The sequence below is a fragment of the Sus scrofa genome, chromosome 8 (genome assembly GCF_000003025.6).
Source record: "Sus scrofa isolate TJ Tabasco breed Duroc chromosome 8, Sscrofa11.1, whole genome shotgun sequence".
Lineage (NCBI taxonomy): Eukaryota > Metazoa > Chordata > Mammalia > Artiodactyla > Suidae > Sus > Sus scrofa.
The window spans coordinates 136016830-136044627 of NC_010450.4; the positions used below are offsets into that span (position 1 = coordinate 136016830).

A 27798-nucleotide genomic window follows, 5' to 3' on the forward strand; every position below is an offset into this window, starting at 1 on the left:
TTGATAGTCGAGTAAAATTAAGAAGACTTTTCTGGTTCTTGCCAGCATATTTATATCAAAATGTGTAGCATGGGGCCAGTTTTGTTACTTGGCATGTTTCTGGCCGCTTGCAAAAAAAAAAAAAAAAAAAAAAAATGTTCAGCAGCTGTTGCTCTGGGAGGCAGATGGATGGATGACATTTGCGAATATGGTATTTCTCAGATGGAGAAACTGAGGCAGCGCGTGGTGGATTGTTTTTCCTAGCCGTCCACGTCCACGTCCATGACACATCACATTTGAAACGAGAGGGAGAGTTGCGGAATACCGTCTGCCTTCCAGCGAGCCGCTGCAGGAAGCCATTGCCGGTGGATGAGATGGTGGAAGCAGGGAGATTTCTCCCCGGGAGGCCAGCGGAAGAGTCGTGCTTTTGTGTGTGGTACAGATGGCCAACTGGTTGTGCTTCTCAGGGCTCCCCTCCCCTGCAGCCACCCACCCTCAAGTGACAGCTTTTTGCATCTTCTTGTCTAATTAAACCACCCACAGAGAATGCCAGTTATATGCTTGTGTGACCCCTCTGAATATTAAGTAGCTTTTGTAATTAATTGTTTTTTGAAAGGCTTGATCCTCCATAATTAAAAAAAAGTCTTGGAGAATTAATAATAAGTTAGCACGATAGATGGACTGAAAACACCCCGAGCAACAACTTGGCCGTGAGGGAACAGCTTCGCATCCGATGTAGTGCTTCTCTTGCTCCGTCCGGGAGGGTCTGAATGCAGCCAGCCCCAGTGTCACGCTGTGTGTCTTCTTTTCTCTATATTCCCGTGCACCCAAGCGGAACCAATTGTTTCTGCTCCGGCTAAGATGTAAACATGCAGAAAGCTTAAATAACTTAGCGCCCAACAAGGCAGTCTGTGCCGTACACGAGACCATGCCATGAGCACCTGTCTGCCCCACATAGCCCTCTGAGTCGTGACTGTGAAGCCCTGTAGGAACTTGCGAGTCTTTGTGTGGTGGCGGCGACATGGCGGCCAGATGCTGGATGCGGGTAAGGTCTTGAAATCCAAGGCATGGAAGGAGCGCCTCTGAGCAGGGGTTCATGTTCTCCTACAGCGAGCTCCTGGGGTGGTTCCGAGCTGGCCCACCCCAGAGGACAGGCTAGTAGGGCACCACTGTCTTCATGCGGGGGCTGCTCTTTTGCCACTGAAGGTTGGGCAGCTGAGGAAGCAGGAGGCGTGCTGCTGGGGATATTCTGCCTCTGGGCCTGTGTTGTGTGATGCTACTCTTTTTTGGTCGAGGCTTTTTCATCAGCCCGTGGGGTCTAGCTTGTTGGCTCTGCCAAAACGAAATAGTGCAGGTGTTTCGCCAGAAGCAGGTGGAGGAAGGCACAAGGGCAGAGTTGGGGGAGCAAACGTGGGGAAGGGTCCCGTTTATATGTAAAGGATCCTCCTACCTTTTCCTTTCACCAGGTCTCACGCTCCCTCCATCTTCCTTCTTTCCCTGTCCTTGTCCACTTGTCCTGATTTTGCGTTTTTGGGTTAGTAGCTGACACTGGTATTGTTTTGCTAGATTTCAGCTTTGAGAAGAGCAGGCTCATGCCTCAGCCTAATAGACTTTTCGATCTGGAAGGTATATTGGGGGTTCCGGACCCGCCATGGACGGTCCTGAATCGTAAAGATTCTGGGAGGATTCCAGGTTTCCTTCCAGGGGTCTAACTTTTTGTTGGATGAGCCCGAGAGTGCCGTCTTGCTGAGAAGCTTTGAGGTGAGGATGCTGGTTCTGAAGATAGTTGCCATCATAATAATTAACATGCCTTGATGGATGCCCACCTATAAACTTTGTCTTCTGACATTTCAGTTATTTTTTTAAACAGGTAATACACCTGCAGGGTTCACAGTGCAGAGTGGTGCGAGCTGTTCAGGAAGAAATCCCCTCTCCCTTCCACAGAGTTAACATCTTCCAAAGAAATAATTAATAACTGTTATCCCTTTACTGTATATTCTTTCTGAGGTTTTTCTGCATAAATGAGAAAATAGGGATATAAACCTTTATATTCCCCCTCCCCGCATTTCGTGGCCAAGTGGTAACACGTCCTACATGGTTCTTCGCTTCGTGTGTGGTTTTACTTAATCCTCACGGCAGCCCTAAGTGGAAGGAGCTGTTATTACCCCATTTACAATTAGAATTAAGCTCTAGCGGCGTAACATGCTTAGGGCAACTTCGCAGCGTGGAGGAGAGGGGACCCCTGACTGCCCAAGTCCATCGGCTGTGATCTCCGCCCCCAGGCGGTCCTGCCTCGCTGGGGCTGGCCAGACTCCCCCGGGTGCCTGTGGATTTGCCCAAGTTCCCCGGGGCTCAGTGCAGAGTTGGCTCCAGACCCCAGACTCCAGCCAACAATCAGGGAATGTGGCCAGACTTACTCAGTTCTGAATCAGTTGGCATTTCTTTTCTTTCCTTCCTTCTTTTTTTCTTTCTTTTTCGTGAAGTAATGATTTTTAAAGGTTGTGGTTAAATGCGCACCACCTAAAACCATCTTCACCACTGCTAAGTGTACAGCTCAGTGGCATTCGGTACATTCACCTTGTCGTGAAACCAGTCCCCAGAACTGTTTTTATCTTCCTAAGCTGAAACCTCCTGAACCGTGTCTGTTAAACCCCAGGTCCGTTCCTCCAGCCCCTGGTAACCTCTGTTCCACTTTGGGTCTGCCTGCGTTTGACTGCTCTAGGACCTCATAGCAGTGAGATGATACTGGATTTGTCTTTTTGTGATAAGCTTCGTTCACTTAGCATAATGTCCTCATGTTTCATCCATGGTGCAGCCTGGGTCAGAACTCTTGCGCTTTTGAAGGCAGAGTGACTTTGCATCGTATGTCTCTATAACATTTTGTTTATTCACCCACCCACTGGTGGGCCCCTGCGTCGTGCTTTTTGGCTGTGCTCTGTGAACGCAGGTGTTTCAGTTCTTTTGGATACAGAGCCCAAAGTGGAAGCAAAGTGGAATGGCTGGATCCCATCGTAGTTCTATTTTTAATTTCCTGCAGAACTGCCACGCTGTTTCGCAGCATACCCACACCGTTTTAATTCCCAGCAATGCCCAAGGCTTCAATTTCTCCACATCCTTGACGACGCTTGTTATTCTCGTCTGTTCTTTTTGTCTTTAGTAGTGACCATCGAAATGGGCGCGCCGGCATTTCTTTTATAACACACGTCTTAATTCTGGTATTGGGCCCACTTGCCAAAGAATTCAGCGTTCTCACCTCATGTCCCTCTTGCAGGAAGGGAGAAGCCAGTGGAGGCATGACCAGCCTGGAGCCAAGTGAGGCTGATGGCGCAGCTGAGTGCACCTGCTTAGACCCTCCACTCACTGGCTTCTTGGTGACCTGACTCTGCACATCCTTGTGGCTTGCGTCTTCTTGCTGGTTGTTCATCTGCAGGAAGAGTTTCTTGATCCCTTTGCCAAGAAGACAGAATGGGCTCCCAGGATGCAGTGGAAACTTTCCCTTCTCATAGGTAACTCACATCCTTTATCTGTCCTTCCTGGCTGGCTGCTCACTTTGTTCAAGTAGGAGGCTTTTTAAATCTCATGACATTTTCTTTTTTCTCTTTTTTCTTTTTTTTCCCTCTATTTTTAGGGCTGCACCTGCAGCATATGGAGGTTCCCAGGCTCGGGGTTGAATTGGAGCTGTAGCTGCTGGCCACAGCCACAGCCACAGTGACACCAGATCCGAGTTGAGTCTGCACTCTGCACCACAGCTCATGGCTACCCTGGATCCTTAACCCACGGAGCGAGGTCAGGGATTGAACTCGCATCCTCATGGATACGAGTCAGATTTGTTTCCACTGAGCCACGACAGGAACTCCTAAATCTAGTCACATTTTGGTTCAATAAGCCAAGTCGCTCTAGACATCCGCCTTGCACCATACATTGTCCTTTATTTTCTCTTCCCCAGGAAGAAGATGGGAAGGTTTCTCTCCCACAGTGTGACAGGCGAGGCGCATCGTATCTCAGGCCGACTCCTTGGGAAAGTGACTCAGTCGGGCACTTTGGGTGAGCCGTTGTTTTCCCGTCTCTTAGCCTTGGGCTCTCTGAGGTGTTGCTTGGGACTGTTTAAGTGGCTTTAATCTCTCACGGCCCAGCCGTGAGGACCAGAGTGAGGTATTTGTCTGTGTTCCCAGCTGCGTCCCGTCCCCCACATCAATCCGAGGCTTGGCTGCCCCCAGGAAGGGGGCGGAGTGCCTCCCTTTGTGGTGTGTTCCATTCGTAACCTATCTTCTGTACCCCCCTGAATGTAGCCGTTTTAAAAAGTGGCACTTCTTCTAAAGACAAAAGCAAGTACATGTTTAAAGCAGGAAACTCGGAAAAGGAGGAAAACCACGCCGCTGTGAGTGCCGTAGTGCGTAAGATCACAACACAGGTGATGTTTCCTGGCTTGCTTGTTTGCTTGAAAGGCAGTGTAATTCCTCTACACTAACAGATATTCTTCTGCCATATGTTTTAGTGATAGGCTTCATGGCGTAATGTGGATATTCTGTGTTTAGAAAGTCATTTATTCCAGCCTTTTGGGATGGGCCACGATGGCGGATGATAGAAGAAGGGAAGGTGCGTACCTGTGCGACTGGGGCGCCGTGCTGCACAGCAGAAATTGGCACCACATTGTAAATCAGCTATACCTCAATGAAAAAGTCCTTTATCTCTGAAAATCTAGATAATATCCTCTTTTGGCTAACACCTTTGATGAGCATCTTGGTACATGTACTTGTGAAAATTCTGTTATTTTTAAATGCAATTTTTGGAAAGCTGTACAGGAAGATCTCTTTTATTACAGGTGACCCTGGCTCCACAGGGAAGTGAGTTGACAGTGTAGGGATAAGTGTTGATAAAAAGGAATGGAAAGGGAGTGCCTCCCTTTGGAGTTGGGACAAAAAGCTTCTGGGCACTGACACCATCTCCAGGGAACTCAGAACAAACTCAACACCACCGTTGTTTGGCCAATTTAATTCAATACCGAGATCTAAGATGTTTAATATGCTCCTTTTCCTACCTCCCTGCTGTTCGTGGTCCTGTTTAGTGGAACCTGTGGCAATTTCTCTCTAACAAATCAAGCCAAGGGCCACACCCTCAGAAGGAAGATCTGTGCCTTCGTTTGATTGTTTTGTGAGCTGTTAGATGATCATAGGGGTGCCCTTCCTGAAGTCGCCTGGATTTTCCCAGGACATTCCTTTAGTTCTTATTGCACAGACAAAGAGCATTTTATCGTTGGTATTCTCATTGCTATTCTGGGCGTATCCTCTCCTTTGGTGATTTACTGCAGACAGTCCTGGCTTTTTTTTTTTTTTTTTTTGCCTCAACACATTCCTGGAGGCTGAGTCCTCAAGCAGATTTAAAAAAAAAAAAATCAAATTTTCTGATGAGAATAACACCACAATGGAAAGCCTGCATGTTCCTACCACTTACCTTAGAATCAATAAAATGTCATTAGGACAAAGAAACATCTTACTGTAATTTTTCTCAATCTCCTTTAGAGTATCAGAGACACGCAAGTGCTTCCGCTCATTCAGATCATACAAAGTGAGCCTAAATGGATGGCATGTGTTGTCTATTCCAAGGAACCCACCTGTGCTTAGAAGATGGGAAGAAGTATAAACAGAGACTCTCGGGACACAGGTCCACAGCATGATAAACTCAGCCCATGTTCAGATCTTTAGAAACCCGAGGAGGGTCTATCCTGCCTCGTTTGGCGGGTAAGGAAAGTGGGTCCCCCAGCATTAAGTGACTTGCTGAAGTCACCCTGCTGACATGAACTCAACATGTAATTATGACAGTTTTGCCTCCTTTCTGAGATGTAGGTAGACCCTGTGATGTGCTTCTCAGAATCTCTCTTCAGAACTGAAGCTCTTACTATCCCAGCTACTAGGAGGATTGGCCGTGGACCAGCTCCTAGCTGAGTCTCTCTCTCCGGGGGCTTGCTCTTGGCTGCAGAAAGCCTCCTTACCCAAGGGCAGCTCCCATCTGATGATGGGGGTGTCTGGTTGATGCAGATGTATAGTGGCCTGGCCCCTTCAGTCCCAACCGAGACAACTCTGAAGGGCCAGTGGGACCACTGAAGCCTGTGCAGTTCCTGAGCTGGGGCCCAGTTTCTCCTGCCAGTGCTGCTTCCTTCCCTTCCCTCCAGGTGCTGCTCCGGAGGGTGCTTTGTAATAAGAAATACCCTGCATGCAGGCTCCGATTCACAGTGTGCTTCTCAGGGAACCAAACTGTGACGTGAAACACACCTTTGGGGGGTATTTTGAGTCATTGAGTATTTGTTAAAAAATGTGTATTATGAAGTTTTAACTGATGTCTTATTTTTTCACATTTTTATAAATTTTCTTAGTAAATACAGGTATTCAAAGTGGCTCCATTAACTCAAGTGGCTCTATTTGTGTGTGTGTAAATATATACACACACGCAAATGCATTGTATTAGTAATTGTTTATAATAGATATTGTATGCTAATACACATTTCTAGTAATGTTTCAGCATCTCAGTGAGGATTTGAATTTGCAAAAGATGTCTTTTTTAAATTGAAATACAGTCGATATACAATATTGTGTTAGCTTCAGGTAAACAGCAAGGTGATTCAGTTATATGTATATTTTTTCTCAGATTATTTTCCGTTGTAGGTTATTATAAGATATTGAATATAGTTCCTCGTGCTATACAGGAAATTTGTATCTCTTTTATGTAGAATGGTTTGTATATGTTAATCCCATACTCCTAATGTATCCCTCCTCCTCACCTTTCTCCTTTGGTAGCCGTAAGTTTGTTTGCTATGTCTGTGAGTCTGTTTCCGTTTTGTATATAGAGACATTCGCATTCTTTTTTAGATTTCACATATGAGTAATATCATATATTTTTCTTTCTCTGTCTGACTTACTTCACTAAGTATGGTCTCTAGGCCTATCCATGGTGCTGCAAATAGCGAGATTTCACTCTTCTTTATGGTTGAGCGATAGTCCCCACTTTCTTCAGCTAACTGAATGCTGATGGGCACTTGGGTTGCTTCCATGTCTTGGCTCTTGTAAACAGTGTCTTTTGGAATTAGAGCTTTCATGTCTAGGTATTTATCCAGGGGTAGGATTAGTAGGTCATACAGTAGCTCTATTCTTAGTTTTTAAGGAACCATCATCCTCTCCTCCGTAGTGGAGGCACCAATTTCTCACCCTCAGAATAGGAGAGCTCCTGCCCCTTCCACCCCCCCCGCCCCCCCCGTCACCCTCTCCAGCATTTATTTGTAGGCTTTTCGATGGGGGTCGCTCTGACTGTGTGAGGTGATGCGTCATTGTGGTTTTGATGTTCATTTCTCTAACAGTTAGTGAGGTTGAGCATCGTTTCATGTGTCCATTGGCCATCTGAATGTCTTCTTTGGAGAAATGTCTGTTTAGGTCTTCTGCTCATGTGTTAATTGGGTTGTTTGTTTTTTCAATATTGAATTGTGTAAGCTGTTTGTATATTTTATGTATGAACACCTCGTCAATCACATTATTTGCAAATATTCTCTCCTATTCCATAGGTTGTCTTGGAAAAGACATATCTTACTAATTTTTTTCATTCCTTTCTCACTCAGCAAATTCACAGTCTTACTGAAGGGAGATGAAAATTCCTCAAGCTTTGCATTTGGGAAGAAGAGGTGGATGTTTGGTGGGAATAAAGAGATGAAAGATATTTATGAGATGATTTTATAGAAATTAAATATAAGGATTAAAGAAATAAAAACACCCCTGATGTGATAGATATCCATATATCTATTACACAGTATAATATGTGTCACTAAAGTATCATGTTTAATCTTTTAAAATATGAAATAAAAAGGTACAGAATAGGATTTTCTCTTAACAGAGCCCCTCATCCTGTCTCCTCTCAGTGCTTGGCGAATCACCAGCCTCGCAGCAGCCGATCTTTGACCCCTAAACCACCACCCAGGTAAACGTGGCCCCGGAGCATCACGTGAGCAGGGGCGATGAAGTGAGTGTTGAAAGCAGGACCCGTCTTCGTCTTCCCCGTGGGCGGCGCGCCCCGTGGTCGAGTCAGGAAAGTGCAGGTGGAAACCTAGGCTGTGCTGTTCCCTTTGGGAAATCGTTCTTCTTGTCCCCAAAAGGCTCCCCTCGAGTCTGTAGAGGGTGGACAGCTTGTGTAAAAGGGTTTGGAACTCATGGTGATTTCGTAAATAACCCTCGTTTCCCAAACGAGTTTCTCCTCTTCCTCCCCGTTTCTGTAAACTTACTGCCTCGTCACGTGGGGCCTGGGCATCTTCCTCGAATTCTCCTCTTCGGACACATGCAGCGGCTTTAGCCTTCTAGAGAACCCTTCGGATCCATCCCTTCCTCTTTAAGCTTGCTTCTCCAGACCTTCTTTGGAATCGCATCAATTCGGGGTTGGGCCGCTGGAGAACTCTCCTTCCACGTCTTCAACTTTGCTCCCCTGCGCCTCCCGCCACCTCAGAAGCAAAACTCACGTCACCGCAAGCCGGGTCTTCCTAAAATGTGAATCCGGCGTGTCATTCTTTTGTTTGTTTTTACGTTAAGTATCTCTTTAAAATTTTTTTTTATTGGGGTGTAGTTGATTTACAACACTGCGTTGGGTTCAGGAAGAGCAGAGTGAATCAGCCAAACGTACGCGTGTCTCCATTCTTTTTTGGTTGTCACAGACTATCGAGTAGGTTGTCCTGTGCTCTGCAGTAGGTTCTCATAACCCCCGCGTTTTGGATGGTGGTGTGTGTGTGTTGATCCCACCCTCCCCGTTTATCCCTGCGCGCTGTGGTTTCCCCTTTGGTAACCCGTAGTTTGGTTTCAAAATCTATGAGTTTGTTTCTGTTTTATAAATAATTTTTATGTCGTTTTTGTTGGAGTCCACATATAAATGATATACATGTATGTATCTTTCTTTGTCTGACTTCACTTAGTATGAGAATCTCTAGGTCCATCCATGTTGCTGCAAAGGGCATTATTTCATTCTTTTTTACGGCCAAGTAATACACATATACACCCCTTTTTCTTTATCCATTCCTCTGTCAATGGACATTTAGCATTTAGGTCGCTTCCATGCCTTGGCTGTTGTAAATAGTGCGGCAATGGCATGTCGGCAATGGCATGTCATTCTTACAAAGGAAAAAAATCCTTAGAAATTCTGCACCATTCAGTAAATTCCATAAATAATAATTTGATAAGTAAATTCCAGCTGCTCTGTGAAGCACTGAAGCCTCGCCATCCTGGCCTCTGGCCTTCAGCTTCAAGGAGCACCCTCTGGGCTCCACTCTTCCTGGTCCAGTGATGGTCAACGGACTGGATGCCTCCACCCCAAATATTTCCCACTTCCATGACTTCAGCCACGCCTCTTCCTTCTCTTAAACGAGATCAGTCCTTGCTCTGTTGCTTCGGGTGGTGAACTCTCGCTCATCCTTCAAGACTCAACATTGGCGTCTTCTCTTTGAGGACGTCTTCCACGATTTCCTCCACCAGAGCTTCCTGTCTATTTTGAGGTTGCCCCCCTGCTCCGGTGTAAACTCCAAATCCTGTGAAGTGGCATCCCAGCCTCGAACGCAGTACCAGCACCTGGTAAATGCTTATACATGTTTGAGGGCCAGATCCGTGCATCTGGGACAGAGGTTGAATTTCGAAACACCAGGTGGGTGGCCAGACCTAGCGGAGTGTAGATGACAAGTTGCTGGATGGGGCGTCCGTGGGATGAGCCTTTCCTTTAGCGGGAGGCAGAAGGTGGCACCAGGTATGTTTTGGGTCTTTGCCAAGTCTCTGAGAGCTTCTTGGGCCCGCCCAGGCTGGTCGCCGGAGCTGGGAGGGATACTGTGAACTTGGTGTCATCGGGCGAGTGGAAGGTGCAGGTGAAGGCGGGACACGGAACGAGGTGTGGCTGAGCACCGCAGAAGCGCCCCGGAGCGCTGGCGCGGTCTGGCTCGGGAGGGATCGACCGGCTGCCGTTTTCTTCCTCCTCCTCCTCGTCGTCTTCCCCTTCCTTTCACACTCTTCTCTTTCCTTTACTTCCCTTTGCATTTCTCTTTTTTCATCTTCCTCTTCCTCTTTCCTTTAGTTTTGGCAGACACATTACGTTTTGTATCCCAAATAACCATTTACTAGTAGCGGTATAGAGAAAAAAGGGTAGAAGTGCAAAATAAACTTGGGTTTAAAAGGAGGGTTGAAATTAAAGAGATGACAAGTAAAGTGGTTCATTCATTAAGCTGTATAGTCACGGGCTTTAAAATCAACTGTAAATCAAGCCCTTGCCTCATGTGAGGCAGACTCTGCCTTGGTGCATAAATCTAGTGACATTATCGCTGCTCACGTAAAGCGCGAGTTCAAGATGCTGGATTATGAGCCCAAGCAGGAAAATGTATAGTGTTAGGTGATATGGCTCCATGCTTCATCTCCCTCGGCCCCTGTCAGTCATGCATGAGATGTTGAGTTTCTTTGGTCATGTACGGATCAGAATTTGCATAAAGTATTTATGACTTCTTGGGAATAGTTTGTAAAGCTAAAGCCTAATGCTAAATTTCAGAGCATTTGTATCAGGTAAAACCACCACTGCTAGAAGAAAACCACAGCAGAATTTTCCTGCTGTTGAATTTATGGTGTTCTTGCTTGGAGGATTTATTTTCTGTGTTTAGTTTAAAATATGTGCACCAGCCAGGGCATCACTTCTGCCTCTTTAGTCATGGTTTCTGCTACCATGAACCTTTGACCTGCATTAGAATAACCCGAGGGGCTTGCTTTGGTGCAGATTCGTGGACGCTCCTGCTGAAATCTGCAAATCAGAGAACCAGAGAGTGGGTGCTGGGGCTCTCCGGTTTGTGTTCAAGCCGTCAGGGCCGTTTCCTGTGCACGCCACACAGAACGTGCTGATTGGGCATCGTGCAAGTGATGCTCAGTGTCCGGCTGGCATAGACCGAAGTGATGAAACATCACGTCAGCTCCAATCATGTTGAATGGAAAGTGTGGCTTGTTGGCAGAAACTGTTGCATCGGAGTCACAGATTATCGCTGGTACCATTCATGCCGTATAGATGCCAAAGCTGGGGACCTAGCAATAGCCATAGGCTCCTGGGTGGCCATGGGAAGCCATTCCCTGCTGAGATGATAAAGCCATGGCTTGAACAGTGCCCATGACCCCGGAAGGGCCCCTGCCGGAGGGTCTTAACCACAATTGTATTTGGCTGCCTCACTCATGCGTGGAAGGTTTTTTTATAGAGTCGAATCCTGACCTTGACCGAAACTGCACAGGGAAGCAGTCTGTTTTGTAGGCTATGAATTGCATCCAAGCCACAGCCAAATTTATCTGCTGCTCAGTACAGCTCCTGAGCCTTCATCTAGCTTGCCCTTCTGGCACTGCAGGGAAGCAGGTCTGCAGTAAAGCTTCAGGGCCAGGTGCATGGGCACCCGGCCTGGCGTATCTGAGCGCATGGAGCAGAACGTCACATGATCCCTCTCGGTGGCATTCAGCCCATTCGATGATATCCTGGAAGTATTTAAACATATTTTCCTGCTCTCATCCAGGAAAATGAGTTCAAGTTCTCTCTCCTAAAAACCTAGAGCATCACTATATCTTTCTGTCTCCATCACTGTAATTCCTAATAAAGTTTGTCATTGAAAACGTGCCCCCGTTATACTCAGTGGAAGCATTACTGTCCGCAGTATTCACGCATGACATCTTGGAGAAGGACATTGCATTTGTTCTAAGAATTTTTCAGGCTGCCCTGTCATCAGGGAGTGTGTGGACTTAACACTGCTAATTCTAAACATAGTAGCTTCCCTGTTTTTGTGGGAAAAAGAGACATTAAAGCAGACTTATTCTATAGCTAATTCTTGATGATACTTGCTGAAAAACCATTACCTGTAATTTGAAATTCTGAAAAGCTTTAAAAATCCCAATTTCCCCCCCCCCCATAAGTTTGGTACAGATTATTTGGTGGAAATGCTGGATCTAAGCTGTAATGAGTTAACTTCTAATCTTTGTTTAACCCATTTAATGTGGATTCTTATGTATTTTGCTGCAGAACTATTCATAGAAGCTGCTGCCCAGATCCTGTTTAGTGTGTTACCTAAAGTACGGTTGCAGCATAAAATCTGAAAAATTCTGAAATCTGAAATGCATTTAGCCTCAAGGGGTTCAGATAAGGGAACGTAAACCTCTTCTCAGGAAGAGAAGGGAGGGGTGTGGAGAACACAATAATGGAGGAGCGCAGCGGTCCTTAAATGTGCCTTCCCCTCCGTGGATGCCCTGAGAGAAGATCACACGTCTCCTTCTGTGGAACTCACGCAGGCCCACATGCTTGATTTTCTCTGGCAAATAAAACGTGAGCAGAAGAGAAGAGGCATTTCCAGGCACAGCTTGAAGAGCCAACCTGTAGCTCTCCATTCTCTCTCTTCCCTTGCCATAGCTCGGCAATGTTCCAGATGAAGCTGGGGTCCCTCGGCTTGGATCCCCAGTAATCCTGGCATGGAGCTGCGGCCGATCTGCGCTGGAGAGGTCGTGAGAATGAGAAAGAAACCTCTGTTGCTGAAGCCTCTGCAGTCTCACTGGTGTCTTCGCCGACCTGCAAAATCAGCGCCCTCTGGGAAGGAGCTGTCCATTCATGGACCGTCTGTGGCTGCTGACACAGTTACGACCAGTGGTCAGTGTCCTCCGGGGCTGCAGTCCCGCTGTACAGAAACACAGTCAAGACGTCAGGCCGCAGTGCGCTGTCTCCTCCATCCCAGAGCTGGCTTTCGTGTCTGGGCCCAAACACGTGCTTGGGTATTAATGCACGTTTTTTCTTACTTCATTGGATTTAACAAATTGCCCAATTCCTGCATGTTAAAATAAACACTACAGAGGTTTATAAAGAAAAACTTCATTCTTTCTTCCTCTCTCTCCTTCCAATGGTGTGTATCCTTCTGTAGCTTTTTATGTGCCAGGCATATATAGAGACAGATACATAGGTCATTTTTAATATTATCCTACCATGAACATGACTCTGCCAAGTCATCTGTGCAATTCACTTATTAGCCCTAACTAGACAATTAATTCTTTTCGACAGTGATAGCTCCTTTTACTGAGTGTGTACCATGGCCAAATCACTCTTGTAAACGCTGTGTGGATCCTGTGACATAGGTGCTGTTACAGTATTTTCCGTCCAGGAAAACTGAGGCCCGGATAAACAAACAGAGTCGTTTGTGAGAGTAACGCAGATTGGGACGCGTTGGGGTGAGCAAACCAGGCAGGCTGACGCTGCACTCCATGCTTTACCCCCCAAGCTTCTGTCCTTGCATAATGTCCAGGAATGAGTGGACTCTCATTTGCTCCAGCATTTCCCTGTTGATGGACTTGGAGGTGATTTCCTTTCTTTCCTCTTTGTATTTTGCTACGCCAATAATGGCGAAATAAATAACTCTGAAATACACACTGATACTCTTTCTTTTTTCCTGTTGAAAGAGCCCCGTGTTAATTTCTTCCTGTGCCCAATTTGGGGGAACACCACCAAGACAGGCACTCTCCGTCCTGATTAGGCAGGAGGTCCTGGTTATCATAATCAGATTCCAATGCCAGTGAGAAATTCTTGCTTCACCAGCTCCCCTGAACCCTCCGCATATCTCTCTAGTCCAGGGCAGAGTGGAGAGGCCCGCTGAGGTCGATGCACCTTACATTTAGAAACAGGAGGAAGTGAACTGGAAGGGATTCTCTTCTCCTAGATGTGTCAGATGCAATCACACAGCTTAGACTTACGAAGCGGAGTGAAATATTTGTCTTGATTGCTCACTGATTAAGAATACACTCTAATGCACAATCTTGACAGACATCTAGGGCAGCTGCCCTTACTTTAAGAATCTGGGTCAGGGGTGTCCAACTTCTTCTGTTTCAGCAGTCTCATTTCATTAAAGGATTATGCAAGGAAACCTCAGTTGGGTTTGTGCAGTTGGTTGCTTCATCTTCGGTGTTTACTATTGCAGGAGCCAGTGTTATTGTCTGTCGATTTGTAACGTCTTCTTTGTTGTCGTCTGGTATGGAGTTTGGAAAAGCAATTAGCTGGCAATCTTATGGAAGGTGAACACACCACATGAAGAGTGGACATATAATTTCACACTAATAGAAGATACTTGGGATAAGATGTTAGACAAAACTCCACGTGTTGGAGATGCCTAAAAATGGGGTTTTGCAAAAACCCGAAAGTTATTTAAATGAAAATGGTTACAAATCTCGAGGTAGGTTTTAACATTTAATCTTGAAGCACTGCAGGGTTTATCAATAGATTGCAACAATGGGCTATTACAGGAAAATTGGACAGTAAAACATTTGGTTATTTTAAGTTAAATTGTCCGGTGAAATGCAGAAGGAAAAGTCATGGCGTAAATTGGGAGATCTTATGTTTGCGGCTGGATGGTGTATTTTCGTATGGGGTAGGGGTGGGTAAGCATGTGATCTCCTTAAAAAATGTTTTTTAGTATAGCATAGGCTTTAAAGTAACCAGTTAATCTATGTTTCAAAGAAGTGCATTCCAAAATCTTAAAAATTGGTGACTGCATATGTAAGAACTGCTGCTTTCAAGAGCAAAACATCCCGTCATCTCTGCCCTGAAATGCCAACGTGTCTTTCTCGCCTCAGCAGCCGTCTCTGTTTCTGTTCATTTACGGACATTTAAATCGAAAGCCTCACCCTTAAGCGTGTGTGATGCTGGCCTTAAACCCCCCCCCCCCCTTTTTAAGGGCCGCATTGCGGCATATGGAGGTTCCCAGGCTAGGGGTCTGATCGGAGCTGTAGCTGCCGGCCTGCACCACAGCCACAGCAACACGAGACCCGAGCCACGTCTTCGACCTACACCAAGAGCACACGGCACGGCAACGCCGGATCCTTAACCCACTGAGTGAGGCCAGGGATCAAACCCACGTCCTCACTGATGCTAGCTAGTCATGCTCGTTAACCGCTGAGCCATGACGGGAACTCCATCAATGAATTCTTTACTCCGTTTATGCAGGGATGGGAAATCTTACAGATACTTTGACCGACACACATGATTCCGGAGGGCGGCTATGCTCACCACTCTACCACCCAGGCACACAGCCCACGTTATCTTGAATACCACCATTTTCACCAGCCAGGGCCTGTTTCTACATCCACGGTGCTGAGATGCTGCTGATTTCACCACAGGAACTCTCTTTCTGAAATTCTTGATACTCACTAGCAAAGGCGCAGGTGAGGACCGAGAAACCAATACCCGAAGTCTCTCTGGTGTCTGGGATTTCACACCATGAATGTGGGTTCCTGATTTAGACAACTGGCTGCCCCGGGGTAAAAGCTGAAACCACCTAACACATGATCTATGCTGAGGATTTTTAAGCAAATCGTGGGAGTTCCCGTTGTGGCTCAGTGGAAAGGAATCCTACTAGAATCCATGAGGATGTGGGTTTGATCCCTCGCCCTGCTCAGTGGGTTAAGGATCCAGCGTTGCTGGGACTGTGGTGTAGGCTGGCAGCTGCAGCTCCGATTCCACCCCAGCCTGGGCACTTCCATAGGCCACACGTGTGGCCCTAAAAAAAAAAAGGAAATTGTGGAGGTTTATCTGAGGTGGACCCGTGCCAGCCCTTGCACTCAGCTCCTCTCCGTCCTGATCCTGTTCTTCTGGATCCATTCAGATTAGCCTTTGACCATGTATTTACTCTCATTTCTAGCTCGGCTCCTGCCCCAGTTTCACGCATGATGGCAGTTCCCTCTTTATACCCAAGCATATGAAAACTGTGGTGACTTGTTTTGAGTGGTGGTTTAGATTGCTTTATTTCCTATTGCTGTTGTGCCAATAAATGCAGTAAGTTTTCACCTGAATGATTTAAAGCTCTGCCGAAAGAGGGGAAAAAGGACAAACGCTCCCCTTGGTGTGAAATGAGTGCCTCCCACCTTAGCCCTTTGGGCTCTGCTTCCTTCTACCTGTAAAGTCAGGGATTTGGACCGAATGGCAACACCTTCCTTGTGAGCTCTGATAATCTGGGATGGTCTTTGGAGCAGCTACACCTTAGGCTAAGGCTGCAGCAGCCTGCGAGGCGAAGCTGTGGGACAGGGCCTGCTGCCGTGGGTCTGGGTCTCTCCCCTATGATGGGGAGTCTGAGGACTGCACACATCGCTGTTTGATGATCCAGCCGGCTCCGCTTCTATCATGACCCATGTGCGTGTGTATGGCGATGGTGCCAAGCCACTGCCATAGGTGAGGCTCCCTTTAGATCAGGAAGGACAGCGAAAGGGGAAGCCATGGGATTCAACTCCCTGCCTTCGGCTTTTATGCAGTCATTGATCAAAAAAACATGAAGAGCAGGGCACGTCTTCCCATCTTTGCTTTTCAGCTGAGTTCTGCTCCTTCAGCAGGCTGCATAATTTTTTCCAAGGCAGCCAAGCCCCTTTGCCTCTGAATATCCAGGGTTGTCTTTGAAGGAACAATGGGCTGCTGCTGATGTCTGTGTTTAATTTCAATTTAAATGTTATTTTAGAAGAGGCTTTTGTTTCGATGTCTGTTCAGTCTTTAGTGGTAGAGTTATTCCTCATTGCACAGAAGTTCCACAGCCTGAAACCTGGAAGAGGAATTTATAGAGATAAGTATTTATTCAATATATGGTGCCTGTTGGCTGAATTTAAGGAAGGTGCTCCCCTGGCTGGTACTGTAATGGAAGGACTCTCTCTCTGTTCATTTGTCGCTATCTTCTATCTGTTGTTTTTCCTCTCTGCTCTTTCTCTTTAGTTCTCTTCCTTTTGCTCATCTCTAGAAGGGAGCAGCTTAGCCCATGTGCTTGGGAACTTCCTGAGCCCTTAGAAAATGTGGGGAGAGAAAATTCACGGAAACTGCTCCTTTCACAGCTCGGCTTCTTTTCCCCCCCTGGATAGTTGAGTTCCAACTCTTTGCTTTTTCTTTAAGTGACCAAGCCATCAGGTCAAGCAAAGAAAATGAACTAAGGACACTTACAGTCATATTTCGATTATTCCTTTTTTTTTTTTTTTTTTGCTTTTTGATTTTTAGGGCCATGCCTGCAGCATATGGAAGTTCCCAAACTAGAGGTCGAATTGGAGGAGCTACAGCTGCAACACGGGATCCGAGCCGCCTCTGTGACCTACACCACAGCTCACTGCAACAGTGGATCCTTAACCCACTGAGCGAAGCAAGGATCGAACCCACATCCTTATGGGTATTAGTTGGGTTCGTTTCTGCTGAGCCACGGGGGAACTCCTGGTTATTCTTAATCAATCAGAAAGTAAATATTTAAGGATATAATGTTGTTAATAGTCGTACTTATCAAGCGTGGTTTTTATTATGTTTTAAGCCGAACTTCCACCTCATCCTTTGGAGCAATAATACTCCTTTCCTGACCTCTCCTTGCTGACCCTAAGCAAGCCTCACGATCTCATGATCTTCACCGAAGTTCACGTTTGGTCAAATCTGTGTCTTTTTGCAGGTCCACTCTGCCGCCGGGTTCTGTGTGCTGGTAGTTGGACGGCTTCACCAGTTACCTCGCTCTCCAGCTCAAGGGGGGTTTGGCCGGTGGGCACGCAGGCAGGGATTGGGGGGGAGAGGAGACGGAGGCCTGTGTGTTTATCACCCCTGCCCTCCCTTTGTGGGGCCCATCACATTGGCTCATCCTGGACTATCTTACACTTTCTGCAAAATGTCCCTCCCCGAACACCCTCTTTGTGTCCAAATTCCAGCCAGCCCCTTGCCCCACAGCTGATGGGTATTAACAGGGACTCCTGATACCAACTCTGCACCATCCCTGGAGGTGCCCTGCCCCCTGCCCACCCCACCGTAGACAGGCCCCTTGTTGACTTTCCTCACAGTGTGAGGTTGGAAGGTGCTGCCTGTTTCTTGCTGGAGCCCGGATGGCTGGACTCACCCAGGGAACGCGCACATCACCGGGGGAGGTGCCGTCACGCTGGTCTTCTGTGTGGCAGCAGATGCATCTAGGCTCCAACATACCCCGTCACTTGCTGACTCAATGTGGAGGTGATTTAGCCCCTCTGAGCTCTGGTTTTCTCTCATTTTATTATTATTATTTTTCCTCTTTACAGCCGCACCTGCAGCATGTGGAGGTTCCCAGGCTAGGGGTCGAATTGGAGCTGTAGCCACTGGCCTACGCCACAGCCGCAGCCACGCGGGATCCCAGCCACGTCTGCGGCCTACACCACAGCTCATGGCAACGCCAGGTCCTGAACCCACGGAGCGAGGCCAGGGATTGAACCCACGTCCTCAGGGACACCATGCGGCTTTTTAACCAGCTAAGCCATGGTGGGAACTCCAGATTTCTCTTAAAGTGGGGGTACTATTACCTACTTCATCAGCATATGTGTGAGTACTCTTATATAACTGTATATTTAACATATATTTATATTAAATTGTAATAAACATATATTATAACTACATAGCACATATATATTTATAGATGCAATATCACCATCCGCAGCACTCTATAACATAACAACAATATATCACAATAGTATGTACAGTAGCACATATCATGTTTCAGGCTCCCTCAATTTGTGCCGAGTCCCTTCCTCACTGGTCAGGCCCGGCCGTTACAAAGCGCTCATTTTGTTTCCTTGTGTTGATGATCTTTGTGTTTCAAGTTATGGGACCTCCCTTCCCCCGTGCGCCACAAATTCCTACTTAACTAAATGATAGTTCGCTTCCCACGGGTGGTCCTGGCTGCTCTGACCTCGTCCCTCACGTCTGTGCAACCTGCAGACGACTCCTCTTCGGACGGCGAGTGCCGGACCAGGGGGTCCTTGGCGAAGTGAGGCTCCTTCGCTTGCGCCTTAACCCCGAGCGGTGGCGGCTTTCTGCGCAGGTGCTGTAGGCAGCACTGAGTAATCCCACTGCTTTACAGGATAGCTGTTTTTCTGTTTCTGCTTTCTTTAAACAATATCTCTAAAATGTGATGAGAGCCCTGGCTAAACCCAGAGAATTGTTGCAAGGATTAGCTAATTGATTATTTTAAATGCTTTGAAACTGACGGAGGGTTTAGTAACAAGGACAGGCTGAATACTTTTTGCAGGCTTGACGGGAGTCCACAGTGTATCAAACGATGCTTCCAGTTTGCTTTGGTATCTGTAGCAGGACTTGCTTGTTGTATAACATGTCACGTTAAAATGTGTTATGTATGCTGTGGCATTTAACACATGACCTGGGGAAATGCTTTACGATAAAGAGAGGTGTTGCAAGATACACAGTGCTTTCGTCAAGTGGAGTTGCAGTTACTGAAACCACTGGGGTTTTTCGGACTTAAGAGAAGTCCTGTGAACACAACCCAGTAACATTTGTTATCTAAGGGCCCGCCGTGTATGGAGGCTGGATTGGTCACCATGGTTCCTCGGAGAGGAGACAGATACACACACCGTCAGAGCCCTTTGATAGCAGGTGATGGGGCTGAAATGGACAAATATACAAGGTCAGAGTAGCAACAGCAACAACAAAATCAGCTGGTAATTCGCTCCGTCTGGGGGACATCCAGGTATGTCCATCAGGGAGGAGGCTTGAGTTGCTCTTTAAGGGTAAGAGAAGTTTGTCACATCATAAAGGCGTGAAGGGCTTTTCAGACAGAGGGAACAGCCCAAGAAAATCTCTTCCCTCTTCTGTCTGTCCCCGTGTCATTCAAGTATCTTTAAGAGCCTCCACTTCTTCTCTGTCTAACTCTCTACTATTTTTTGCTCATAATAGGTACTCAGTACTTGTAAATGGATAGAAGTGGGTGATAGGATGATAGGCAGCGATTTCAATTTTATTCATGTTCTTTATTTTTATAAGTTTTCTGTAACAGATATACCTTTATTTTATAATTAGAATATTCTCAAGTATTCAGGGAATGGTCTTCAGAGTCCACGGCTGCACTGGAGTTGAATGTCGTCAAAGAGGTTCATGAACTTTGGGCAAAATGGGAGTCATTGTTGACCTGGTGAGGCAAAGGCTTGAGACTGTGGGCGCATCCCTGGCAGTGAAGCTGGGATGATAGGTTGGGGCTCAGAACTTTGGCCTTCATGTTCTGGACCATGAGGAACCGTTGACCTTATCAGGCAGGAAGTCTGTGTTCAGAGTCCTCCAGCAACGCTGCAGAGCACGAACTGGCTGCAGGAGAGACCGGAGGGAAAGGACCAGCGGTGTCCCTTTAGAATCCAGGTGGCTATGTATTGAAGGTTCTCTCTTTGGGTAGCGTTGGAGAGAAGACGATGCATTTGGTTGTGATGGGAGGCGTTTGGAGTGTCTGTGGGATGGTCTGTAGGAAGGCCAGCAAGTCTTGGAAACTGCCCATGGGAAGGACTCCGTGTGTAAAACAATGCTGGCCCTGGAGGCCTTGGAGAATCGGGGATGTGGAGGCTCCGGGAACCCCCTGGACTGTGCTCACAAAGGCAACAGAGAACAAAAGCAGATGGTGCTGAAAAATCACGAGGGGGCTAAAAGGAAGAGGAGGTTGAGAGGAGCAAGTATCTGGTCAGGAAGCAGACTCATTTCCTTTCTCCAGACATTGCTCTTCCTCCTTGCCTTCAGGTTTGTGCTTAAAAGACATCTCTGCAAGATGCCTTCCCAGGCCCCCTGCCTAAAACAGCACCCTTCATGCCACCTTCCCTCAGCGCGGTGTCAAAATGCGAGTTTTATTGTTATCATCCAGGCATCAGGAGGATTGCCGATGAAGGTATACGGCGATTGCCTTTGGAACGTAGTTTGTCAGTCACAGCTCCCAGGAGGAGGGGACGTGCCTGCCATGCAGGGCCACGTGGGGGAACCCCCAGGGCCAGTCAGGAGGCAGAGGGAGCGGGGCACACGGGCAAGGGCCTCATGGCAAGGAACAGGGAAGGCAGGATAAGCAGGCTTGGGATGGGCTGGTTGGAATACAAACCCTGCCGTCATAGGCATTTTGACGTGTACAGTTCAGTGGCATCTAATACATTCACAGTGTTGTACAACCAGGGCCTTCATCCACCCCCAGAACTCTTCATCTTCCCAAACGGAAGCTCTGCGTTCATCAAACACGAATTCCCCAGTCCCTTGCCCCAGCCCTGGCCACCACCGTTCTGCTTTCTGTCTCTAGGATCTTGACTGCTCCAAGTGCTTGATGTAAGTGCAGCCACACAGTACTTCTCTTTTTTGTGACTTAGCCTCAAGGTTCGTCCTTGTTGTAGTGTGTGTCAGCTGCAAAAAAGGTTTGGGAGGCAAGGGACAGGATTTCCAAGACTGCCCAGGACCAGTATTGATCTGATGCCTGTGTCTGGGCGTGGCGCCTTTTGCACAGGATTGGAGTCCTGTCAGCAAGGAAGCCAGAAGCGACGTGGACGTTGTGAAGGTAACTGCCGTGTCTTCCACAGGGGTTTTGACTGTTGACTTCTTTCCATAGAGACAGGGATATTGGCACCTTGGCGTAGTTATACATTTTTCCTCTTGGAAGAAGAGTGAGCGTTTTCTTCACTGTTCTGTGTGGCATCTAGTGAGTTGGTTTTTATGGGCTTAAAACCCTGAGCTACTGAGGGGAACCCTGTTTACTTCGTGGCGGGGTCTCCCCCTTTAGCCTCCAGGAGTGATTCACACAGAAAGCATTAGGAGCATGGCCTGTTTTCTTCCTGAATGACTTCGAATTGGCTTGGTGTCTAACCCTTGCAACCGCTCGGCCTTCTGTCGTGCGTACTCACCTCATCACGGAGGAGGCGGATGCCTTTCCTGGGCTGGCGAGGCAGGGAGGCACATCGTTATGTCCTCACTGTACCGACACGCCGAATAAGCACCTTGCTGTTTATCGACTTGGAAACCTTCTGTCTTGGGTTTAAGATCCAGTTGAACAGGATGGAGATGGCTGAGGATCATAAAAGATTTCACTACAAAGAAAGAAGATGATACAGATTCCATGGTCTGGACGACCCAAGGTCGAACCCATATCCAGCTCCTCCCCAGATATTTGCACGTGGAAGAAATAGAGTCACTAAAACTGGAAGGAAAGAAGAAATGGACAGAACATCCTGAAGAGTTGAGATGCAGGAGCGGAGAGGGGACCCTGCCTGGGTGGTTGTGGGAGGAAGAGTCCACTCTGAAGATGGACAAGTACTATGGGCCTTGACGCAGGCATTTTATTTACTTATTTATTTCTTTTTCAGGGCCATACCCACGGCATATGGAGCTTCCCAGGCTAGGGGTCCAACCGGAGCTGCAGCTGCCGGCCTGCACCACAGCCACTGCAACGTGGGATCTCAGCCGCTTCTGGGACCTTCACCGCAGCTCACGGCAACGCTGGTTCCTTAACCCACGGAGTGAGGCCAGGGATCGAACCCACATCCTGATGAAGACTCGTCAGGGTCGTTACTGCTGAGCCACGGCAGGAACTCCCTCCATGTCTGCACTGATTGCCACTTGCCTCTTCACCTCTCCTTTCTCTGCTTCCCCAAATCACAGCGATGCCGAGCCTCCACTCCTGGTCCCGTGACCGCCCTCTCTAGTAAGTTTGCGGGGGAGAGAGTCTTCCTTTTGTGCACATAGAGCCCGGTAAGTTGTACCATGTTTTACTGCAGGTCCTGAATGGGTCCTAAAGAAGGAACTGAATCGAGAACTTCTTACCTTCTCCTTTGAAAGATGCCCCCAGAGGTGGATGGTGTCTCCCTGTGATCAGAGACTTGGCAGGGCTGATTCTGACTGCGGTCATCCTCGATAAATATGTACTCGCATGTGGCAGTTTTCTAGGCAGTGTACAGAGAAAGAGCCCTAGACCTATCTTCTGGATGCTTACATTTCTAGAAGAATAAAGTGTCAAATAATCGATGGGAGTGACCATTTTAGTTCTTGTTTGCAACGCACACACATTCTTACTATCTTCAAAAGGGAGACAGATGTGTCTGCAGTGACATCCTCCAAAGGCCTTGCTTCTCACTCACAGCCCTCAGCTTAAGAAATGAACCCATCCACAGAGTTCCCACTGTGGCTCAGCATGTGAAGAACCCAACGTTGTCTCTCTGAGGATAGTCCCGTCCCTGGCCTGGCTCAGTGGGTTAAGGATCTGCCATTCCCGCAAGCTGCTGGCGTAGGTCACAGATGTGGCTCAGATCCAGTGTTGCCATGGCTGGGACCTAGGCCGGCATCTGCAGCTCTGATTCAACTCCTAGCCCGGGGACTTCCGTATGCCACAGTCATGGCTGTCAAGAGAAAACAGAAAAGAAATCAGCCATTCAAAAATGTGTCTGTTTTGATATCTTAGGAACTCTCAGCTGTTAAAAGTAGAGACTCACTTTCCCTAATGAAACTCTCTTTCAGAATTTGTGTGGTGCTCTCTCTGTTGCTTCTGTAACTCATAATAAAATAATGCTTAAAAATAAAACTCAGAATTAAAGCTTGCTTATGTATTCTCATAAGGGCTTTTCCACGTGGATAAATGAAAATAAATGCATCTTTTGAGGGTCTGGAGGCGGTCGTGGGTGAGGGCGAAGCCTGCAGAGCAAGTCCACTCACATTCCCGTGCAGTCTGGACCTGCGGACCAGGCGCGTGGTTGGCTGCTCTTGAATGTCCCAGCCTTTCTCGATTAGGCCACCTCCTTCTTCTCCAGGTTCTTCCTGGTGTCCGCAGAGGAGTTTCCTCCAGAATCTCATCTGTACAGTTTACTCCTTCATGGCATGAATATGTGTTGGATACTCACAGACTTGAATGTCAAGGTTCTCTGAACCTGCAGGGGGCCCTGGACCTCTCTGAAGATATTCAAGAATCCCCAGATTTGCAAACACCTCTGTAACATATAATCCCCCACGACATGGGTATTCTTTTTTTCCCCTCACCTCTGGTGTTCAGAAGTTCGAGGGCTGAGGACTGGACCTGCGCCACAGCAGCGACCTGAGCTGCTGCGGTGATAATACAGGATCCTTAACCTTCTGCACCACAAGGGAACTCCAGAATGGGTGTTTTCCCCACTGGCTGCAGCCGTCGCTGCCGTAGCTTCAGGATCCTCCTCCCCCGTTTTCATGCAGAGCGTGTTGTGAACCTTTCCAGGTCTAGATCCAAGCTGATCACCAAAGGCGACATCCCATCCTTGAATGTGTTAAAATGGCCACGGGGACGCAAGCCTCATCCCAGTGCCTCCGAGGAGTTCCCAGGGCATTTTAAACCTTGCTCCACGTGCTGTAGGCGTCTTTCATTCATCTCCCAGCATTTGCTCGGATGCTATCAGAGGACGCCTGGCCACCCCGTGTCAGTTCTGCTGGCCTTTGGGGCAGTGTTCCTGTTGCTGCCTGTCCTGAGGGTGGCTCCTACGTGGCTGACGTCCACTGCAGGCACTTCTGAAGCTGTTACCCGTGTTGCGGATGCCAGCCAGTACCCGTACCCAGGGTGCCCGGATGCCAACCCTGATGAGGGGCGGGGAGGGCTACAGTTGGTACACGGAGTGCTGGTTCCCAGGCCACAGCTGTCAGCGCTCCCGCTGAGGTGCCTTGTCTCAGAGATTATAATTGTGTTGTTTTCCTTCTTTTTTTCTGTGTTCTATTTTTAAAATGATTTTTATTTTTTTCCATTGTAGCTGGTTTACAGTGTTCCATCAATTTTCTACTGTTCAGCAAGGTGGCCCAGTCACACACACACACACACACACACACACACACACACACACACACACACACACACATTCTTTTACATTTTCCTCCATCATGTCCCATCATAAGTGACTAGAAGTGTTTTTCTCCTCCCCAGGCACCCTTCCTTCCTCACCAAGCCCACATACAAAATAATTCAAGATAGAAGAAGAGTCAGAAACCCTTGTAGCATAAAAATGTAAAAGAGAAATATTAAGACGTGGTCAGTGTAGGCAAGGTGACCGGTCTGGTAGTCTCTATAATTACTGTATTTGTAATATAACAAACTTGGGGAGCTTATTGCTTCTGCAGTTTTAAGGAGCAATTGTATTCATGCTGAATTCTAAAGCCAGCATGTTAAAGTAAAGACACTAGACAAAGCCACGCTTGAAATCCCTTCAGCTGCTCCTCAACTAAGTACACGCGGCCATACTCACCTGCCGCAGTGAAGACGGGCAGGCCATCTTTCCCTGAATCTCACAGAGCTGATTTTTCCAGGGGCATTGGAACAAAACATTGTTTCTTTCACCACCTGCTAAAAATAGTTGACTTGGGGCTGGGGCCCTGTTGGATGGGAAGTGCACATCTTGAAATAGCATAGTCTTGCAGTTCCCTCTGTGGCTCAGCGGGTTAAGAACCCGACAGATTGAACCAGGATGTGGGTTCGATCCCTGGCCTTACTCAGTGAGTTAGGGATCCAGCATTGCCGCAAGCTGCCCGGTAGGTTGCACATGTGGCTCGGATCTGGTGTTGCCATGGCTGTGGCACAGGCCGGCCGCTGCAGCTCCAAATCCACCCCTAGCCCAGGAATGTCCAGAGGCTGAGTGTGGCTGCAGAAAGAGAAAAAAAAGGTGGCAGAGTTGGGATCTGAACTCAAGCAGTCTGGCTCTGGGGGTCCTGCTCTTAACTGCTTTGCTCTACACGTTTAACCACGACTCTGCACCATTTAAATGACCTTTTCTCTCCTCCTCTTCACTTGGAGAGGGTGGAATTTGCCAATTTGATGTTTTTAATGGTGTGACTTCATTATGCATTCTTGCTGTAGCAAAAATTCAAATTATACTGAAAGGCATAAACTGTATAAAGGGGTGATGCCCCGTGTTCTCACCCTTGTAGAACAAATGGTAATGACTTGGGCATTTTCCCCAGGATTTCTTTTATGCATGCACCCACACACATATTTTGTTTTTATTTTTGTTTGACGTACGCTTTAATTTCCTTTTTCACTCATCAATGTCATAGGTCTCTTTCTATGTCAGAAAATAGAGTTCTACTTCCTCTTTTTAAAGAGCTATTTTAGCAAGCACAGATTATTTCGCTCCATGAATAAACTGTAATTTACCACTGCACAGTCCCTTACTGATAGATAGTCAGGTTTAAAAGCTTTGTTGCCAAGTTTTTACTGTTATAAATTCTGTGGCAAGCATGCTCATTTGTTCTCCTAGTATTTTGCAGATTTATTTTTTTGTTTCAAATCTTTAGTCCACATGGAATTTATTTTGTGCAGGAGGTGAGGTGAGGAGGACAGCAATTTCCTGACTTTTCCTCATTCAAATGATCACCCACCTGAAGAGATTCAGTCTCCAGGCTCCCGAGTAGACACGTTGCATCTATTATAGAAAATACACTGAGCATTGTAAGAAGGAGAATCTCCACGGTGGAAGGCAGTAGGTGGTATGTGTTGGGGAGAGGCCGCCGAAACCGCAGGCTCCAATATGGACCAGAGGCAGGAACTCTGCTTTCAGGTTGGAGTGCTGCATTTTCATGAGCAATATGACTCCCAAATGTTTAGCTGCAGCAGTGGGGGGATTAGAGACTCCTGCTTGCTCATCATAATTCAGAACCTGCACATCAGAGTGTCTAATTAGATCTTCTCACTTTTGAAAGGTCAGCCAATAAAATTGTCATGTTGTGTCATTCAAGGTCTGGAAGTTACTCTGCTGTGAGCTTAATGGATTTTTTTTGTTTTTAAGTTAAACATTGCCAGTGCATGTCTGGTGTCTCCTGGCAAGCTTTGCTAGCCTACAATTTTGGCAGGCCATCGTGCAAAGGATGTCTGAAATCTTTTTAGCCACTTAGAACAATTGGTGTCCTTTGTATTGTTTTTCTTTATCACTTTGGACACTGTTAGAGAGAGCCTTCAGATCTTAAGCTGTTTTTCCTACTTGTAAGGAAAACAGCATTCAATTCAGTCTTTGTTTTGGGTCTTGGACTGTGTGATTGAATATTACTTTCAATTAATTTCCATGGGGGGAAAATCCCCCAATAAGATGTGCTCTTCTGGAAATGTTACCATCCTACAGAAATTAACGGAGCCAGATTTTCTCAATTCTATAACTTGGTTATAAGAGAAGAAAGTTAGGGAGCTATCTTAATTCTTTTAAGCTGCTAGCATCTTAATTAGAATTCTGTATGAGGTGACAGGTTCAGAGGGAAAAACACTGAATTATGGGCAAGCCTTGCATATGACAGTTGCTGACGTCTCGCTCCGCTTACCCTGCCTCTTCTAGTGGGGCTACCTCCTGGGTTCATCAGGCCTCACGCAGCTTTCTCTGTGCTCGGAGCTACTGGGCTTTTAGCCTGAGGACCTGAGACTAGACGGAGGGGCTGTTCAGAGCCGAGAGTGACCATTACTCCCACATCAGTTAAAGCAGGGTTAGACCAGCCTCGGCGAGGGGATGAAGAATCCTTGTCACCGCCAACAAAGAGCAGGCTGCGTCAGAATCAATGGCTGCTTCATCACAATGCTGCGTGGTGGAGTCCATCCCCGAATCGGAATCTCTGGTGGTAGAGCTCAGGGATCTATTTTAAACAAGCCTCCTGTGCTACTTATTTTTGCATTGAAGTTTGAGAACGTATGATTTATAACGTTACTTCTGTGGGAAAAATGGACTCTGGCCTCCACCCAATCGCTTCAAAGTGTACTTTGGGAATTTAGTGCGTGGGTACATTGGGGCTTGCCTGTGTGTGAAATCAGTGGTCAGTCACACTTAAAACAGTGTGCACAAAATACCACACAATACACAAATAATACAAAATATACACAATAATACAAATATACAAAATAATACAAAATACTACACAAAATAATAGTGTACAGTGAAAATAGTGTAAAGCTAACAACTGGTGAGCAGATGGTGGCTCTGGGTAGTCAGGTTAATTAGGTTCTTAGGTGTTGAGCTGAGGGTTGCTCAAAGAGAATTCCTGGAAGAATTAAAGCACACCACGGATGTTCAGCCGGAA

At 47.1% G+C, this 27798-nt stretch overlaps 1 protein-coding gene across 1 annotated transcript in view; it reads left to right on the plus strand.

The window, feature by feature from the left end:
* The window catches only part of RASGEF1B (RasGEF domain family member 1B), a 699030-nt gene that overhangs the window by 120808 nt on the left and 550424 nt on the right, over positions 1 to 27798 (plus strand). Inside the window, exons 3-4 of the mRNA XM_021100308.1 lie at positions 3251 to 3485; positions 3926 to 4023. The gene's annotated coding sequence lies outside the window, so the exon portion shown is untranslated. The remainder of the gene's footprint in view (positions 1 to 3250; positions 3486 to 3925; positions 4024 to 27798) is intronic.